This window comes from Vulpes vulpes, chromosome 12 (genome assembly GCF_048418805.1).
Source record: "Vulpes vulpes isolate BD-2025 chromosome 12, VulVul3, whole genome shotgun sequence".
In the NCBI taxonomy this organism is placed as follows: Eukaryota; Metazoa; Chordata; class Mammalia; order Carnivora; family Canidae; genus Vulpes; species Vulpes vulpes.
The window spans coordinates 72530970-72543196 of record NC_132791.1 but is presented as its reverse complement, the minus strand read 5'-3'; positions in this window follow the sequence as shown (position 1 = coordinate 72543196).

Genomic DNA, 12227 nt, shown 5'->3' with positions numbered 1-12227 from the left:
GTGACCACCCCTCTGCTGATATCACAGTGTTTTGACTATTGTAGCTTAGTAAAGCCTTAACATCTGAAGAATGATTACTCCTGCTTTATATTTCTTTTTAAAAATAGTTTGGGCCATTGTAGAGCCTTTCCCTTTCCATATAAAAAAATAAGCATTTTTAATAAGCATTTCTATATCTATAAAATTAACCTTGCTGAAATTTTGATAGGAATTGAGGTAAATGTATAGATCAATTTGGGAAAATTGACATCTTGACTCTATTGACTCTTTCAAATCTTGAACATGGTATGTCCCTCGAATCTCTTTCGATTTCTTTAATCAGCATTTTAGAAATTTATCCAACAGATCTTGTGTATGTTTTGTTAGATTTATTCCTAAGCACTTCATTGCTTTGAAGCAAGTTTAAATGGTATTTTTGGCTTTGATTTCTACTTGTTTAGTGTCAGTATACAAAAATATAAGTGATTTTTGTGCAGCAATTTTGTATTCTGTCATCTTACCAGACTCATATATTAGTTCTCGGTGATTTTTTGCATATTCTTTGGAATGTTCTATGTAGACAATCATGCTGCTGCAAGTAGAGATGTTTTCATTTCTTCCACTTCAATCTGTATGCCTTTTGTTTTGTTTTGTTTTTTCTTGCCTTGTCACAGTTCTAACAGTGCTCAGTTCTTAAGAACAGTGTCAGAGTTCTTAACAGTACTATGCTGAATAAGCCTGGTGAGAGCAGAAATCCTTACTTTGTTCTTGATCCTGGAGAGGGAGCATGCAGTCTTCACCATTGGGAATGATGTTAGCAATAGGCTTTGCAGATGTTCTTTACAGCGCCAAGGAAATCCTTCTTTATTCGGTGTACTGAGAATTTTTATCATGATTTAGTGGTTGAATTCAAGAAAATGCTTTTTCTGTGTAAACTGATAGACTCCTTTGTGATTTTCAATTGTTGAACCAACCTTACATATCTGAAATAAATCCCACTTGATCATGGTGTATTACTCTTGTTATGCATTCTTGGATTAAATTTGCTAAAATGTTCTTGAGGATTTTTGCATCTAACTTCATGTGGGACAGGTCTGTAGTTTTCTTGCGTGTGTTATGTTTGTCTGGTTTTTCTATCAGAGTAATGGTCCAGAAAATGAGTTCCAAAGTGTCCCTCCATTCCTGTTTTCTGAAATAGATTGTGTAAGATTGGTGTTAATTGTTTAAATGTTTGGTAAAATACTCCAGTCAAACTATCTTGGAGATAGAGATACTATTTTTTCCCATTCTTTAACTTTGCACCTGCCTATGCCTGAAGTGAATTTCTTATACACAATAGAGTTGGGTTATTATTTTTAAGCTACTCTTCCAAATCTTTTCTTTGGTGTATTTAAACTATTTAAATTTAAAGCAATTATTGATACATTAGGGCTAAGTCTGCCACTTTGTTTTGTGTTTTCTGCATGTTCACAGTCTCTTTTTCTTCCTATGTTTCTTTTTTCTTGCTTCCTTTCAGTGCCCTGAACATTTTTTAATTTCGTTTTGATTTACTGATAGATTTTTTGAGTATTTCACTACATACTTTTCTTAGTCATTTTCTCTAGATGTTATCATATGTGCTCACACGAGGAAGTTAATCATAGCCTGCTAGTGTCAACATTCTATTATTTTGAGCAAACTATAGAAAACTTACCTCCACTTAGGTTCCTTGATCTTTTCAATTTACAAAATATAATTTTCTTAAGTGTTTTCTCTACATACATTGAACACCATATCAGATTGTGGTATAACTTTTGTTCCAAACATAAAACAAGATGAAGAAAACTCATCAGGGAAGGCTATCCTATTCTGTTTGCCCATTCCATTGTTTTCCTCTCCTTTCTGGGTGCTCTGGTTTCTTCTGTCATCATTTTATTTTTTTCATTTCTGGGAAGTTTCCTTTAACCAGTCCTTTTTTTTTTTTTTTTTTTTAAGTAATCTCTGCACCCAATGTGGGGCTAGAACTCACAACCCGGAGATCAAGAGTCACCCACTCTACGGAGCCAGCCAGCCAGGCACTCCAGCCATTCTTTAAGGGTAGCAACAAATTCTCTTAGTTGTTCTTTATCTGCAAATGTCTTTATTTCCCCTTAATTTTGGAGGGACAATTTTGCCAGATGTAGCCTTCCAAGTAGACAGTTTTTCTTTCAGATGAGAAATCTGCTGTCAGTTGAATTGCTTTCCTTCATGGGGCAGTACGTTGTTTCTCCTCAACTGCTTTTAAGATTTTTTTCCAGAGTTTAATTATGACGTGTTTTGGTGTGGAGTTCTTTGGGTTTTCATAGTTGGAGATCTCATCAGTTCTTGAATCTGTAGATTTGCGTCTTTTTCCAAGTTTGGAAAAATCTCAGCCATTATTTCTATGAATACCTTTTCCATTGCACACACTTTCTCCTTATCCTCTGGGAGTTTTATGATGTCCTTTATTGCACCCATAGTCCCTGAGGCTCTATTGATTATTTTTTCAGCCTATTTTTTTTTCCATTGCTCAGATGAGTTAGCTCTACTAGTGTCAGGCTCACTGAGCCTATCTGCTTTCATTTCCACTCTTCCACTAAGTGTATACAGTGAGGTTTTATTTTGGATATTGTATTTTTTTTCGTTCCATCATTTTCATTCAATTCTTTCTTTTTATGGCTTCTTTTTCTTTGCTTGGACTTTCCATTTTTTCATTTGTTTCCAGAGAATTTGTAAGTGACTGTCAAATCATGGTTTGTTTGTTTGTGTTTTATGCTGGCTGCTTTAAAATCTTTGTCAGATATTTCCAACATGTGATTTATCTCAGTACTGGCCTCCGTTCATTGCCTTCTCTCATTTGAGTTGTGGTTTTCCATGTTCTGGGAATGACAGCTGATTTTCTATAGTACCCTTAGTATTTTGGTTATTGTGTGAGAGAACTCTTCATCCCACTTGTATCTTCTGTGTCAGCAGGGGTCGCCCAATTTAGAATGCCGAATGTATCTCCTTTTGCAGGCTTTAGGTTTTTGTTTTTTTTTTTTTTTTTAAGATTTTATTTATTTATTCATGAGAGACACAGAAAGAGAGGCAGAGACACAGGCAGAGCGAGGAGAAGCAGGCTCCAAGCAAGGAGCCCGATGCGGGACTCGATCCCAGAAATCCAGGATCACGTCCTGAGCCAAAGGCAGACGTTCAACCGCTGAGCCACCCAGGCGTCCCTGCAGGCTTTAGTTCTAAGGACAGTTTTGTTTTCTGAGTCTTTACTGTGCTATTCTGATTGGCTTTATTCTGGTGCTTCTGGGCTCCTGCTCAGTGCCAGCTACCCTTTCAAAGGGCAGGAGGCACTTCTTGGGTTTGACTGCTGTTTCTCAGTGACTTGCTTATAGGGGATAGGGGTAAACAGAAGCTACTGGACCTGAATCTCCTAATGGCTCTGGACACACAGTGGGGAGATGTAGTTGCTTTGCTGTGCAGTTGCAGGGCACCAACCAGTCCCTGGTTCCCCAGAGGGGCCCAGGACCCCACCCTGCCTAAGGCCTTGCTGCTGCCCCTGCCCCATCACCAGTGCTCTGCTTATGGAATGAAAGCTGGAATGGCTGGAGACTTTGCTGCTCTGCTGTTGCCACTGGATCCAATGCCCTGCATTGTGGTGCAGAAGCTAGATTTTGAGGTTTTAATCCAGCCTTTCTGCTTTCCCCACAGCTGGGTTACTTTTTTTTTTTTTTCTCGTCTGAAGTCTAGATAAGTTATAACTCCAATAACTGCTTTCCACTGGTCAAATTTGTATTGCTGCTTCCCCTCACTGTCCTCCTTGTTTTTGTACTGTGGGCCTATTTACCTCTCTCCTCATCCTGTCACTGTAGTATTCGTGTGGTTCCATAAGAATGAACTCAGATGGGTGTACTCAGCACTCTATCTTGAACAGAATTCTCTCTTAGAGCATTTAATTTCCTACATATCTATGGTCACATCCTTTTCCTCATTCCTAATATTGCCCATTTCTGTTTCTAGCTCCCGCCCCCCTCTTGAAGACATACTTGTCAGAGTTTTGTCCATTTTATTGGTTTTCAGGGAATATCTATTGGGGCTACTCTTGCTTCTTATTTCATTAATTATTTTAAGATTTTATTTATTTATTTGAGAGAAAGAGTGAGTGAGAGAGAGAGAGAGAGAGAGAGAGCATGAACAAGGGGAAGGGAGAAGCAGACTCCCCACTGAGCAGGGAAGCCCAATGTAGGGCTTGATCCCAGGACCTTGGGATCATGACCTAAGCCAAAGATAGATGCGTGTGACTGAGCCACTCAGGCTCCCCATTAATTTCTTTTTGAAGTTTACTAGTTTCCTCCTCCTACTCTGTTGGTACTTGTTTTATTATTTATTTTCTTTCTAGAAGTAAATGCTTAACTCATTTGTTTTTCTTTTTTTTTCTCAAAATTTTTTTCTTTTTTTTTTTATTTTATAAACTTACACAAGACTGTGTTTTTTTTCCTATAAGTTGGGTTATGTGAAATAGCTTTTAATATATGATATTATCATTGATGTTTAATATTTTACTTCATGTTTCTTCTCTAAAAATAGTTACCTATGAAATTTTTAAAAATTCTGGATGGCTCTGGAATTCTGGAAGGTGTAGGGGAATAGGAGTGAGGCAGGAATAAGCCTTCCTTTTGTAGTTAATTTCTCAAGTATTGCTTCATGGTAAGAAAATACTCTGTATATATAAAAAAAGGAAAATACTCTGTATAATGTCTACATTTTAGAATTTACTGAGGTGTTCTTTATGGCTGAATAAAACAAGTTTGGCAAATGTTCCATGAGTACTTGAAGGCAGTAATCATTCTGTGAGAGATTCTTATGTTTGTATATAGAAGATAAGAAAAAGAATTTGCATTGCAACTCAGGAAATAACTAATATTTACTTCATGCTTATTTGGTGCTATGCACTATTCCAGGGTTTTCAACTTGGGCACTACTCCTATTTTGGGCTGGGTAATTCTTTGTGTGGGAGGCTATCCTGCACAGTGTAGGATAAGTTTAGTAGCACCCTTGAGCTCTACCCACAAGATGCCAGTAATAGCTGTGGCCTCCTTACCCAAGTTATGATGACTGAAAACGTCTCCAAACATTGTCAAATGTCCCTGGGTACAAAATTGCCCTTGACTGAGATCCGCCCCTGGCTTACATTTATGAGTGCATTGAATCCTCATCAGAAGCCTATTTGGTAGTTTCTACTGTTCCCATTTTTGTAGATGAGTATCTGTAAACTGAGAAAGTGTCTGTAAACCAAAGCCCAGAGAGGTTCAAAGCAACTTTCCAAAAGGTGCAGGGCAATTAAGCATTATTTGTAACTGAAAAACCGAAACAAAGCAAAACAGAATCAACCTAAGTGTCATTCAATACATTGTGGGATATACACACAAAGGAACTTCAAAAAATTTAACTACTTGATTTATTTGCGATGAGTAAATCTCAAAAACACAGCTGAGAGGAAAAAGCAAGTTGTAGCGATCTTTTAGGTGACAATACAATATGTATTATTGTCTGTGACCTCTCTGTGGATTCTTTTTTTTAAAAAAAAGATTTATTTATTTGACAGAGAGAGGGAGGGCATGAACACAAGCAAGGGGAGGGGCAGAGGCAGAAGCCGACTCTTTGCTGAGCAGGGAGCCCAATGCATAGCTTGATCCCAGGACCCTGGGGACTCAGGGCTCCATCCCAGGACCCTGGGATCATGACCCAAGCTGAAGGGAGATGCTTAACCAAATGAGCCACCCAGGTGCCCCTCTCTCTGAGGATTCTAATCAGAGTTTTCCTTTCTGATCCCTTGCCCATTCCCAGGATTATCCCTGTGTCTCCAGGAGTCCATGCAGGTTCCTATCTCTCCATCTCTCTCTGTCAGGAAATTGGCTTTCCTCATGTCTGGAAGCTCTTGTTCTTCCGTTCACATATAGGGAAAGAAACAACCAGGATATTGGGGGGCAGGGCTTGCTGGCTGGCAGTCACCATCATGGGGCCAGCTCTGCCTGGAGACCGGGGTTGCAGAAGGCAGTTGTGGCCTAGGCACCAGAACTCCCTCTGGGCTGGGTGGCTTGGGAGCCCCTGAAGCTCAATGTACCTACTCCTGATTCCTCCGTGGAAACCTTTAGCTGTGGACACCCCCTTTTCTTTGTATTAGGGACCCATAGGGCCTTTATTCCTTTAGGCTCATGTAGGGTTTTGGGAAACCAGCAGACACCCAGCCAATGCACACTGGTAGGTCAGTAGCCCCTCAAGTGTCTGCTTTTTGGCTTTTGAAATGGTATTACTGCTGTTGCTCCCTTGTCTATTCCCATCTATTCTCCCCATGCATGCAGATTTATGTGAGTGTGTGTGTGTGTATGTATACACACATATGTCTGTTGCTAAAACACTAAAATACATCCCCTACCACTGGTTGGTAAATAGATGCTGCCCTGAGCCTCCAAGTGTCCCCTACAGCCCTCACCCCTTCCCTGAGATCCCCCAGGCACTCCAAATGATCCAGAAACTGATGGGGTAAGGCTTGGTTTAGCAGGGAGGGCTCTCCAGAGCCCATCGCAGCACTGAGGCCAGCCTCTGTCCTGGGTGGCCATGGTCTCCTTGCCTATGATTGTTCTGTGTGGCTCCCTTGCCTGGGAGAAGTAATCGCATGAATGTGGCTGATCCTAAAGTCCTCACCTCTACTTTGAAAAAAGTCCCTGAGTGATTTTGCCTCCCCGCCAGATTTGCAAGCTACTGGCATGGATGACAGAGCTGGGGTTCAGACAGACCTGGAATCTCACCCTGATTTCCTCTGCCCTCCAGGTGCATGAACTTGGAGCCATCACCTCCACTCTCTGAGTTTCTTTTTCACCATCAGTGACATGGGGAAAGGGTTGTTGGAGCTATCAGAAGAGATCCTGTGCATAGCAAGATCATCCTGGGACAAACGGGATGCCCTGGGAGACCTCCTTTGGGGACACCATGTAATTCACCCGAAGGCCGCCAGGTGGGGCCATTGACATCAGTGACCCGGAGTGGCTGCGCTCTACCAGGTGGGCATCTGCGCTGCGTCTCTGAGTCATTTTTTTTTTTTTTAAGATTTTATTTATTTATTCATGAGAAACACAGAGAGGAGAGAGAGAGAGGCAGAGACACGGCAGAGGGAGAAGCAGGCTCCATGCAGGGAGCCTGACGTGGGACTCGATCTTGGGTCTCCAGGATCACACCCTGGGCTGAAGGTGGCGCTAAACTGCTGGGCCACCCGGGGCTGCCCCCTTGAGTCAGTTTTGTTGGTTGTTTTTTCTTTGAGAATAATGGCTCCCCCAGGAAGACAGAATCAAAACCTCTGGGGCTACAGCTATGATTTTAGTCCACACGATGAAAATCTGAGACGACTGATTGAGAGCACTAGGGGCCCAGACCTCCCTCCCTCCATCCCTCCCTCCCCCTAGAGTAGGGCCTCATCCTTGGTTCTTCCTTGCCTTAGCCTCAGACCTTTAGGCCCACTATCGGACATGTGCCCCTGGGATCAATGGTATGAGCCTGTTAGAGAACATTTCAGGGCCTGGATTTTGGCAGTCCCTCCAAAATCTGCTCTGTGGGCATCTCCCAGCCCCATGCACAGTGCCAGAGGTGAGGAGCTCCTTGGACTCTGCAGCCTGCCTTGGCCATAGGGTGAAGGCATGGACCCCCATCCCTCTGTTGTTGACTTCAACCAAGGCAACTGGATAAGTCATACTGATCCTAGAACCTTTGGTTTCTCCTGGGAACACCCATCAGCAACATGAACCGAAGGAATTCTGGTGGAGAAGGTGGCTGTAACCATCTAGATTAAAGACAGTGGGGTATTGGTAGGAGAATACTGGGGACAGATTCAACAACTTTATTTTTTTTTAATTTTTATTTATTTATGATAGGCACACAGTGAGAGAGAGAGGCAGAGACACAGGCAGAGGGAGAAGCAGGCTCCATGCACCGGGAGCCCGACGTGGGATTCGATCCCGGGTCCCCAGGATCGCGCCCTGGGCCAAAGGCAGGCGCCAAACCGCTGCACCACCCAGGGATCCCTGGGGACAGATTCAGAAAGGATGCAGGATGCAGAGGGGGACAGGAGCCAAGGGAGAAGGGCCTAGAAAAAACACAAGCTTCCAACTGTGCTCCCAGGATCAACTAAGTAGCTGCAGCACCTGGGGGGCTTGTCAGAAATGCAGAATCTCCTGCCTCCCCGACCTGCTGAGCCAGAACTGCATTGTAATAAGACCTCCAGGTGATTGATATATACCTTGAAGTCCAAAAGCTCTGGTCCAGAGTGCTGACTAGGTTTCCATCTGTCATGACCATCACCCCAAGAGAGGATGCAAGAGGAACCACCTAGCAGGTGTGGATGAAAGGAACCACTGGAGTCAGTGCAGGTGGGGAAATTCTGTAAGTTTCATTTGGGCTTATGGGATTCGGGGGTACCTGAGGACACCCAGGCACATTGTCTGGGAGGACCTGGGCATGTACCTGAGGCTGGGGTGGGAGGTGCTGCTGTGGGAGCCAGGAGTTCCCCTGTGATCATTCAAGTGCAGATAAAAATCCCTCCAGGAGGTGAGTAGCAGTGAGGGTGTCTGGGTGAACAAGCCCATTACGTGATAGAGTGGACTTCAACTCAGCTCTTCTGACTCTGTGATGAGAACCAGAACTTGCCTGTGGTTCAAACAAGTGTCCTTGCTGCCATGGGGATTCTCAGGCTTGTGTCACCTGCCAAGGACCCCTCCTCTGAGTAGCCAAACCCTTGTGACAACTTGTCCACCTGCCTGTCCACCCACACCTTGATTGGCCTCTCATATCTGTTTTGCTGCTTCTAACCCCCCAGAACATATGGACTTCTTTCCCACTGCTCCCTGCTGTATCAGCCTCCCCTTACTGGATGCAGGCTATTCCTGGGCAATTCCCCTTCCTCATCCCCCAAGCCAACTTGATCCTGCTCCCCAAATCCATCCACTTCTTCTTCCCAGCGTTCTCTCTCAAGAGCATATCTTGAACCACATGACTGCCATGACCTCGAAGGGGTCTCCTAGAGTACACTGTCGATCTCTCCAATTCCCTCTGCCCAGGGCAGCCAGAGCAAGTTTCCTAGAGGCAAGTCGGTTACCCCCTACTTCTGCTGGGATTCTACTGGTGGCTTCCTGTGGCGCTAAGCACAAAGTCAAACCTACCACTAGGTACCCAGTGTGTGTGAGTCCGGCCCAGCAACCTGTCCCACTCTGCCTGGGTCACTCCCCGCTGTGTCTCGTGACAGCCTCGCTCCATCCTCCTGCATCCCAGGCCTGCTGGGGGTGGCCTGCAGATCATAGCAGCTCCTCCCCTGCATCCCCGGCTGGAGAGGCCTCCCCTCCCTGTTCACCCCCTGTTGACACACTGAGCCTTTCCTTCATCACAGATAGCAGCGTTACTACGGTGTATCTGCTCCTTCCCCTGGTGGTCGGCTGTCTTCCCCCAGTACTGTGGGTTCTACACTGTGAAGGTAGCAGGTGCCCACCGCATATTTGTGTTTCTGCTGGTGTCTAGTGACTGGCCAACACGTTCCAGGACCCTGAGAAATTCAGGAAATACTTCCAGAGATAAAGCGGGAAGAGGGGTAAAGCTCTGAGTTTGGGTAAGCTGTAGTTTGTGAGTAGAGACTCATAGATAGGGTCAACTGTGAGATGATGCTGGAACGTGCTTATGGAAAGCAGAGAGATTGAGGTGCCCAAATGGGAATCATGGAATGTGCCTGGAGGGGCTCTGGGATGTAAAAGCCAAAGATAATGAGGCCGGGCCCAGAAAGCCCCAGAGACCTCTCAGCTGGATCCTGGTGGTACTGCTGGGCCACCTGCTCTGGTCCTGATGCCTCCCCTGGCCTCTAGCCCAGTCCTCAGCCAGGCTTTCCCCACCCTGATCTGCTGCAGCCCCATCTGACCCCACGTCAGCTTCTCTGCCCCGACCACTGTCAGATGGTGTGACTCTCAGATGTGATCTTCCAGATCAGTAACTACACCTGCTCCTGAGGTTTGCCCTTTCCCTCCAGGGCCCCTCCAGCCTCTCCTCCACTCCGTAGGGGGTCAGCAGTCAGCCACCCTAGCCTGCTCTTAGTCAGCTCCCACCTGCCCAGCCTTTCAGGAGCTTTATCTATTCTCTGAGTCCGGTTTTCTTGTCTGTGAACTGGGGTGAGGGAGCTTCCTCTCTGACAATGAACATGAAATGCTTCCCCCACCTTCCCCACTTTAGATCTTTTGGACTGGTGGGGAGGAGACCCACTGGAGCTGACCTGTGACCAGAAAATTTGACAGGAGGCATGCCTTTCTCCTTGCATAACATCTGGGTGGCAGGAGTGGAGGGGGGAGCCCCTTTCATCACCTTCTCCCCTTGACTACCTCCATTCTTATCTTGAGTGCACGGATCCAGGATACCTTTCCATCACTCTTCTCAGCCCACCTCCAGTCTCTGGGAAAGATAGAATGTGCCAGTTGGCGGCAGGTACCACCCAGAGTTTCCCAGCTGTGGCTGGTGCAGAAGGAACAAGACAGGAGGGACAACCCACTCCGCCCTTGCTCTCCAGCATCTGGAAAGCCCTAGGGGAATTCCAGGGTCATCATCGTTGACTCCAGTCAAAGTTGGCACACCCTGGCCTCATCTGCAGGCACCCTCAGCTGCTCCCCATTCTTTCAGCCCCAGGCCCAGCTCTGTCCTCTGGAGAGCCTCCCTGATGACCCCAAACCCCAGGACTCTCTCCTCCTCTGAGGACTGTGCCACTTAAGGTAGTACTTGCACTGGATAATGTTGGGCTTTATGCAAAACTCCATTCACTGATTTGGTGCTTTCTGGAGTGTGGAGTCTCCCCTTTATGCCTGGCCAAGTGCTCAGTGTTTGGTGGCTGCCATGAGCCTCTTCTCCATTCCCCTACACACAGGCCAATAGGCTTGGTGGGTTCTGAGGGACCCTTTAGAGCTTCCTGCTCTTAGGAACAGATCAGAGACACTCATGAGCAACTACTCTGGCCTAAGTGGAGCTGTGGGAAGCATTTAGGAACTCTCAACCCCCCAGTCTTGCTCCCTTCAGAGTGGATTAGGCCTGAAAACATAGAATTTTTAAGCTTGAGCGGGATGCCAATCAGCCAAGGAAACCAAGACAAATGCTGCTTCTCCCAGCCCTGCCAAGGGGCTAGAGGCAGGGCAGAGAAGGCTCCAGAATGCCCTCCACCGGTGGCCTCACATGGGGTGGGATCTGGGGACCACACCCTGGCCCAGGCACAAACTCCAAGCTCTGTGTCTGTCGCTTTAGGGGAACTGCCATGGGAGGCCATGGGCCAGCTCACATGTCAGCAATGCGCCTAGCCTGCAAAGCCTCCTTCCATGGCTGTCCTCACCCTGGTGCAAGCAGGTAAGCAGGATTACTGCCCATCACTTTGAGATTAGGGAGGTTGACACTGAATTCTCCCATCTCAAGTGGCAGGCATGTCTCTCTGTCCTGCTGCCCCCTAGGGCCTCTTCCAGCTGGGGAAGGTGAGGACAGTCCCATGGCAGGACTTGATTGGCTCTGTCTGGTCCCTACAAAGGAAGATAGTGTTTGCACTGGGACCAAGATAGGTGCTGGTGAAGCCCTATAGTCTAAACAGAATACCCGGTGGCCAGGTGCAGCCCCAGAGCCAGGTCTGAGCAGCTGCTGGCAGTGGGAAGGCGGGAAGTGCCAAGGGGTGCCATAAGAGGTTGCAGCAGATGTGGGCATCTTCTGGCGAAGCATTTGCTCTTTCTGCCCACCCAGCATCCACTACCTCTTACAGGAGATTTCCCTCAGGCATCTCCCTGGTCCCACTCTTGGTAAATGAAGCTCTAGGGAGATCGCCATTCCCAGCACCAACAGGCACCAGGCCCAGGCCCAAAGGCTGACTCAGAGAATTCCACTCCCTGCCAAAGTTATTGCTTCTGAGGTGGGCAGAGGTTCAACCCAGGAGCAAAAGTCCCACCATTCAGGGACTTTTGTAGGGACTGTTTCCTGTGGGCTTGCTACGCTGGGCACAGGACATCTCAATGCCTGGGATCTGCTTGAGCATGAAGCCAGGGCAGAGTGGGGAGAGGGCAGGGTGGTGAGGAGATGCACAGGCCTGGGGATCAAGGTACCAGCCACCGACCAGGGATGCCTGCTGTCTGCCCACCGGGTTTCAGCCAACCCAGGTAATGAATGCCCTTGGTCTTGAGTCCAGTCTATGCCCCTGCCCGGAAGAGCACAGC